This window comes from Triticum aestivum, chromosome 6A (genome assembly GCF_018294505.1).
Source record: "Triticum aestivum cultivar Chinese Spring chromosome 6A, IWGSC CS RefSeq v2.1, whole genome shotgun sequence".
Classification (NCBI taxonomy): Eukaryota; Viridiplantae; Streptophyta; class Magnoliopsida; order Poales; family Poaceae; genus Triticum; species Triticum aestivum.
Window position 1 is genome coordinate 309690401 of NC_057809.1, and position 8208 is coordinate 309698608.

Consider the following 8208-nt stretch of genomic DNA (forward strand, 5'->3'; position numbering starts at 1 on the left):
TGTAACCATGACCGTCTCTTTTCGAGTGAGTTCGAGAAGGGAACACGGTGGGGTTATGTTTGAACGTAAGTAGTTCAGGATCGCTTCTTGATCATTACAAGTTTGCGACCGTTGCGTAGTTTCTCATCTTATTTTTGTACTCGTAAGTTAGCCACCATACAATGCTTAGTCGCTTGCTGCAACCTCACCACTTATCCATTCCATTCCCATTAAGCTTTGCTAATCTTGATACCTATGGTAATGGGATTGCTGAGTCCTCGTGGCTCACAGATTACTACAACAACAGTTGCAGGTGCAGGTAATGCGATGATCTCACGTGAGAGCGATGCTTGATTGCTTTTGGAGTTCTTCTTCTTCGGTCAAGGGATATGTTCCGGGTTGGGGAGCCTGGGCTAGCAGGGTGGACGTCATTCTTCCTTTTTGTTTGATTTCATTTGTAGTTGGATCCTACTCTTCTGTATGATGATTTCTATGTATTGATGAACTGTTGTGTTCATGATGTAGCTTGTGGTGAGTGTAAGCCTTTATCTTGTATTCTCATCTATTCAGTACATGGTATGTTGTAATGATATCCACCTTGTTATGCGCTCGAAATGCGGTTGTGCCCCAGTCATGAATTCATCACGTGATTGGGATAGAATCGCATCTTGGGCACTACACCCCTAGCTTCATCTTGATATCCTTGGCGCTTGGACGATGTAGGTTGTTTGCGTTAAAACCAGGAGCGCATACGCATGCGGGATGCTGTTAGGGCGCCCGCTCATGATTTGGGGTAATTGACGTTCCTGCCATCACTTTCCCCTTTATCGTAGCCTTCCCCTCTTTCCCATGACGCAGATTATGTGCGGGGCGTGGGTTTGGTGCAGAAGGGTGGTAGTGCTTTGATCAAAGGAGCCAGAGCGCCGGATTGGCGATAGTGGGCGGTCGATGGAGCAAGACTCCAGCCATGGATGCAGGGGGTTGGATTGGTGGCGCGGGATGGTTGCCCTAGGGCAGTGGAGAGGGGTGGTAGCAATGCTCATTCACCTTCCTCTCCTCCCTTCCCTTGCTTTTGCTTCCACCATGGCGACAGGAAGAGGTCGAGCTCGTGTTTCGGTCATGGTGGTCAGAGCTTCTCCTCGACATCATGCCCGTGCCTTGGCTGCAGCCACAGAAGTCGGCGCCAGAACACGAGGCAGGGCCGTGTGGCGAGGTTGGGGTCGACGCAACTCCCACGGTCGAGGCGGCCGGGGTGGAGCGCTTGTCGTTTCTCCTCCAACCGCTCCATCACCGGCAAGGGGCCATACGAGGGACACGACGCTCGAGTTCATTGTCGAGCTACACGTTCCTCCCTGTAGAAGCCTATGGCTCCCTCGCCCTTTCTCTAGGGTGATGGAGGTCGATCAACCACTCGGGCTGTGGCTGCGCGTGAGCGGCTGTTGTAATGGCGCCGTGTAGGTGAACATGGAGTTCCCCGTGCCTCGTGTCATGTTCCTTAGCTGCGGGTGGAAAACCTTCGCCTGCTTATATAGGCAAAGGTGTCCCGTCTTTCGATGAGATGATGGATATCGCTTTGGTGGAAGTCGACTTTGACGATCCGACTACGAACGTGCGAGGACGTCGCGCCTTAGCAATCGCTAAACCAACTCCGAGAGGTTATTGACCACGCCGGAGCACGATCAACCTGACCACGAGGGTCTGTTTCCTGCGAGCAAACGAAGAACAAGCAAGAAACTAAGATTGCAATCTAGATATTGCGAATATAAGATGAAAGCTTTATTGATCAAGGTGGGGTTCTGTGACGCCTTTGTCTGGTCGTTAAACACAAACGAAGTACGCGAAGTTGCAGCTATGGCGAACTTTTAATCTAAACAAAACCCAAAGTCTAAACGGTGCCCTAAGGGCTGTATATATGGAGGAAGAGAGGGGGAATTTCGTGGCCCTTGGTGGAGGGGTCTGAAATCAACCCTATCTCTTGTTTCCCCACACATACGGACTCTAAAAATAGCCTATACTTATGTATTTCGAAATTACATGGGCCTGGCCCAATAAAAAGGTGACGCAGCACCTATAATAGCCTCGGGACGAAATTTATGAAGTGGCATCTTGTATATTTCGTCCAAGGCTTCATGCACCCATTATGGTGGCTTCAAAGTCCTGAAATCATCACTTGTAACTCCGTTCTTGTTCCCCTTGCGCATGGCATCATCTCCATGCTTGTTCTTGCTCCAATGTTCATCCTTCTCCAAGCTAGGCCCTTCATTTGTAAGCAAAACAAATGTATCCAATTTAGGCAGCATCATATTCTCATGAACATTAGAATCATTACCAAGAAACGAAAGTACCTGATAATTTAATTGGCGTGCGCGAGCTCTAGTAATTGGTCCCGTATATGTAGCAGTAGGGGCTGTGGGTGTAACAATGGTATTGATGTCCTCATCATCCTCCCCTTCTTGAAATGAAGTCGTCCTCGACGGAAACTCATCTTCCTCACCCAAATAAGGCTTCAAATCTGCAATGTTAAAAGTGGGACTAACCCCAAAATCTGCAGGCAGCTCAAGTTTATATGCATTATCATTTATTTTCTCTAACACCTTAAAGGGACCATCAGCACGTGGCATTAGCTTTGATTTGCGCAAATCAGGAAATCTATCCTTACGCAAATGTAACCAAACAAGATCTCCAGGTGCAAACACAACATGTTTTCTACCCTTATCTCCAGCAAGTTTATATTTAGCATTCATACGCTCAATGTTTTCCTTAGTTAACTCATGCATTTTTAAAATCAATTCAGCACGTTGTTTAGCATCAAAATTAACCTTCTCCGAAGATGGAAGAGGCAACAAATCAATAGGTGCACGAGGTAGGAAACCATACACAACTTCAAAAGGGCACATCTTAGTAGTAGAATGCAATGAACGATTATAAGCAAATTCAATATGAGGCAAGCATTCCTCCCACATTTTCTTATTATTCTTCAAAACAGCCCTAAGCATAGTAGACAACGTTCTATTGACTACTTCAGTTTGTCCATCAGTTTGGGGGTGACAAGTAGTACTAAAAAGCAGTTTAGTCCCCAACTTAGCCCATAAACATCTCCAAAAGTGGCTAAGAAATTTAGTATCACGATCTGAAACAATAGTATTTGGCACACCATGCAAGCGAATAATTTCACGAAAGAACAAATCAGCAACATTAACAGCATCATCGCTTTTATGACATGGTATAAAGTGTGCCATTTTCGAGAATCTATCCACGACAACAAATATGCTATCCCTCCCCTTCTTTGTTCGAGGTAAACCTAAAACAAAGTCCATAGATATATCCTCCCAAGGAACACTAGGTACAGGCAAAGTCATATATAAACCATGAGGATTGAGTCGTGACTTAGCTTTTTGACATGTAGTGCATCGAGCAATAAAACGCTCAACATCCCGTCTCATCTTTGGCCAAAAGAAATGTGTAGCAAGTACGTCCTCCGTCTTCTTCATGCCAAAGTGTCCCATTAATCCTCCTCCATGCGCCTCCTGCAACAACAAAAGACGAACGGAGCTAGCTGGAATGCATAGGTTGTTAGCACGAAACACAAATCCATCGTTAACGACGAACTTGTTCCACATTCTTCCTTCTTTACAATTCTGCATTACATCTTTAAAATCAGCATCATGCACATATTGATCTTTGATGGTCTCCAAACCAAATATTTTGAAGTCAAGTTGTGAAAGCATAGTATAGCGGCGAGACAATGCATCAGCAATAACATTTTCTTTTCCCTTCTTGTGTTTAATGACATAAGGAAAAGTCTCAATGAATTCAACCCATTTAGCATGTCTACGATTCAGTTTAGCTTGACTTTTAATATGTTTCAAAGATTCATGATCAGAATGTATAACAAATTCTTTGGGCCATAAATAATGTTGCCATGTTTCTAAAGTCCGAACAAGAGCATATAATTCTTTATCATAAGTAGAATAATTCAGACTAGGCCCACTCAATTTTTCAGAAAAGTATGCAACAGGTTTGCCATCTTGTAATAACACACCGCCTAATCCAATTCCACTAGCATCACATTCAAGCTCAAAAGTCTTATTAAAATCAGGAAGTTGGAGTAAAGGAGCATGTGTCAACTTATCTTTCAATACCGAGAAGGCTTCTTCCTGTGCGGCACCCCAAAGAAAAGGCACATCTTTCTTTGTAAGCTCATTGAGAGGTGCAGCAATGGTGCTGAAATATCTCACAAAACGCCTATAGAATCTAGCGAGGCCAAGAAAACTCCTCACTTGTGTGACCGTTTTGGGTTGCGGCCAACTCTCAATAGCTTCAATATTGGCTTTATCAACTTCAATTCCCTGTGGAGTAACAACATAGCCAAGAAAAGATACTCGGTCGGTGCAAAAGGTGCACTTCCCAAGGTTACCAAACAAATGTGCATCACGTAGAGCAATAAAAACAGCACGTAAATGTTCCAAATGTTCTTCCAAAGATCTGCTATAAATCAATATGTCATCAAAGTAAACTACCACAAATCGTCCAATGAAAGCACGTAAAACTTCGTTCATTAATCTCATGAAAGTACTAGGTGCATTAGTTAACCCAAAAGGCATGACTAACCACTCATATAATCCAAACTTAGTTTTGAATGCTGTTTTCCATTCATCTCCCAATTTCATACGAATTTGATTGTATCCACTACGCAAATCAAATTTGGAGAATATTGTAGAGCCACTCAATTCATCAAGCATATCATCTAGCCTAGGAATAGGATGACGATAACGAATAGTAATATTATTAATGCCTCTACAATCAACACACATACGTGATGTACCATCCTTTTTCGGCACTAGAATAATAGGAACAACACAAGGACTAAGGGATTCGCGTATATAACCTTTGTCGAGAAGCTCTTGTACTTGACGCATAATCTCCTTCGTCTCCTCTGGATTGGTACGGTATGGTGCACGGTTTGGCAGTGAAGCACCGGGAATTAAGTCAATCTGATGCTCAATCCCTCGAATAGGCGGTAATCCCGGTGGCACGTCTTGTGGAAAGACGTCAGCGAACTCCTGCAAAATGTTAGTGACAGCAGGAGGCAAAGAGGAAGGCACGTCCTCGAATGAAAATAATGCCTCTTTGCACACAAAAGCATAGCAAACAGATTTGCTGAAATCTAGCTCATCAATATCATATTTGGTGGCAAATAAACATGCACTTTTCAATTTAATTTCAGAAGCAACACTAGATGGTTTATTATTAGGCTTCATTTGTTGCTCAAATTCTTTTGCCACAATCTGATTTTGACTCTTATTCGTCTCCTGTTTTGATTTATTAGCTCTATTAATATCATCTTTCAAAATGGAATCAGGAGTCATAGGAAGCAAAGTAATATTTTTATCCTTATGAACAAGAGTATAGTGATTGTTTCTACCATGGTGTACACAATTTTTATCAAATTGCCATGGTCTACCAAGTAATAAGGAACATGCTTGCATAGGTACCACATCACAATCAACATAATCAACATATGTAGAGATACTAAAATGCACACGAACAGTACGTGTTACCTTAACCTTGCCGCTGTTTTTGAACCATTGGATGTAGTAAGGATGTGGATGTGGTCTTGTGGTGAGAGAAAGCTTCTCCACCATCTCCATGCTAGCCAAGTTGTTGCAGCTCCCTCCGTCTATGATGACGCGCACAGAACGTTCCTTCACAACTCCCTTGGTATGGAACAAATTGTGCCTCTGATTTTGCTCAGCTTGTGTGATCTGCACACTCAAAACACGTTGAGCAACTAAACATTCATACCTGTCAGCATCTTCAGGAGCCATGTATTGCGTCTCATGATCAGAATCATCTCCACCATGTTCTTCACGTGTAATAAGAGCCAAAGTCTCCTCATCATAGTCACTAGCGGACTCATATCCACCATCCGCGTAGCAATCATCACACGCGGAGATTTGCATTCTCTCGCATAATGACCTCCTCCCTTACAACGACGACAAATAATATCACTTGTGTGCCCTGTTGATGCCATGGAAGAAGAAGAACGCTGTGCAGGCCCCGCAGGTGCGCTCTTGGCAGATAATGGTGGTTGTGCCTGTTTTCTTGTATCACGGCTGGAGGTGGCACCGGATGGAGGTGCTGGTGTAGTTGAAGTAGAAGATGCACGTGGTGTCCATGATGAAGGTCGTCCTGCAGAAAAGTTAGTTCGCCCCAATGCTTGTCGATCCTGCACTTCACGTTCAGCTTTACAAGCAAGATGGAATAAACGAGTGATGTTAGTATACTCCTTATAGTCTAGAATGGTCTGAATCTCTCTATTTAGTCCACCCAGAAAACGTGCAAGCATAGCTTCATTCTCCCCAACAATACCACATCTAATCATGCCAGTTTGTAATTCCTGATAATATTCTTCTACAGAATTTTTCCCTTGTCTTAAACGCTGCAATTTTTGAAGCAATTCACGTTGATAATATGGTGGAACCCAACACGTACGCATAGCAGTTTTCAAAGCAGCCCAAGTAGTTGGAATATGATATAATCTACAATGTTCAGACCACCATACACATGCAAAACTAGTGAAAGCACAAACAGCAGCAGCAACTTGTCTCTCCTCAGGATATTGTAAACATGTAAATCGTTGTTCAGTTTCTAACTCCCAAGTAAGATATATATCAGGAACATATCTACCCTCAAATGGTGGAATATTCAATTTCAGTTTAGGAATGTGGACATCATCTCGTACCTGAGGTGGTGGTGCAGGCCTACCATTACAAATATATACCTGAGGTCGACCTGCTGGTGGTGGTACAGGTGGCTGCACGTAGTGCTGATTTTGATCAACCTCATCCTCATAATCTCCCACATAATCATCCTCCTCCGCATCAGCAGCAGGAGCCACAGAAGTATCAATAGCAGCACCAACAGTTTGGCCAAACGCAAGAGGAACATGGCTTGCTCGGCGGAGGTCTATTTCGCGACGTGGAGGTAGTCGTTGTTGTTGTTGTTGGAGAGGTGCGTTAGGTGCAGCGGGTGGTGGTGGTGGAAGACGCACGCGCAATTCATTAAACTTGTTATCGAGCTTTGTTTCGAATGTCTTCTCAAGGCCAGTGATCTTCTCCATGGCCTCTTCAAAATTGTTCAGCACATCTTGCACCTGTTCAGTCATCATTTGCTGAAACTTATCATGAAGCTCCTTGTTCGATAAATTCTCCCAGTCAATCTCGTTGGCTTGTGATCCTGGCATGGTTAGCAGCAATAGAAACACACAAGAATATGATCCTACAGACTACGAACAAGCGGTGGTGGTGGGTGTCACAAATCCGTCAAGCAAAACTCAAATTCTTACCAGTTCTTACCCAGCAACAGGCGGTGATCGGCAACCGTTGTAGTCAAAACTCTCAAAGCTTGGATAGAGCGATTACCAGGGAGAGTCAAACGCACGACGTAGATGTATGTGGAGCTGGGAAGGCTTATAATATGGTAGCAAAAAGGGTCAGCAATAATCAATTCAGAGATGCAAAGTTGAATAAACGCTCAACGACGGTACTGTGCTGGTCCTAGGCTAGACTGTGCTAGAGACGCGAGCCTAGAACACCAACAAAATCACGGCGCGGCACGTAAACAAGGGAGGAGCACACTCTGAATTTTTTTCTCTCTTTTTTTTGCACTTTTTTTTCCTCTTTTTTTTTGCTCCGCAACAAATTTTTTTCGAAAAAGTCTACAAATGGTCTAAAAACTGCCTAGCCAGAATTTTCCAGACTTAGTTTTTTTTTTGAAATTGGAACTATTTTTCTTCTACGGATGGCTCGGAAGTTGGGGAGTCCTTCTCTGTCACGACTCGGAGTATCGCGTGATCTAGAAATCGAGAACAATGCAACAATTACTGGACTCGGACTAGGACTGGTGGCGGAGATGAATCTGGTGGAACTCGGACTGGTGGCGGAGATGAATCTGGTGGAACACAGACAGGTGGCGGATATATGTTGCAGGTGAACTCGGATTGGCGTGATGGCGGCAGATATGTGGTGGCGTATATGGATTCGGATTGGCGGTGAATATGTGGTGGTGGTATATGGCAACAGCGACGATGATGATGCGGTGGTGATATATGGCAGCGGCGACGTGACAACCTGTGAACAGAACTCGAAACTCTAAAAGACTAGACGCTAAGACCAGCAACTGGACACGACGATGCAACCGCAAATTCAACAAAGCAAATACAGAAAA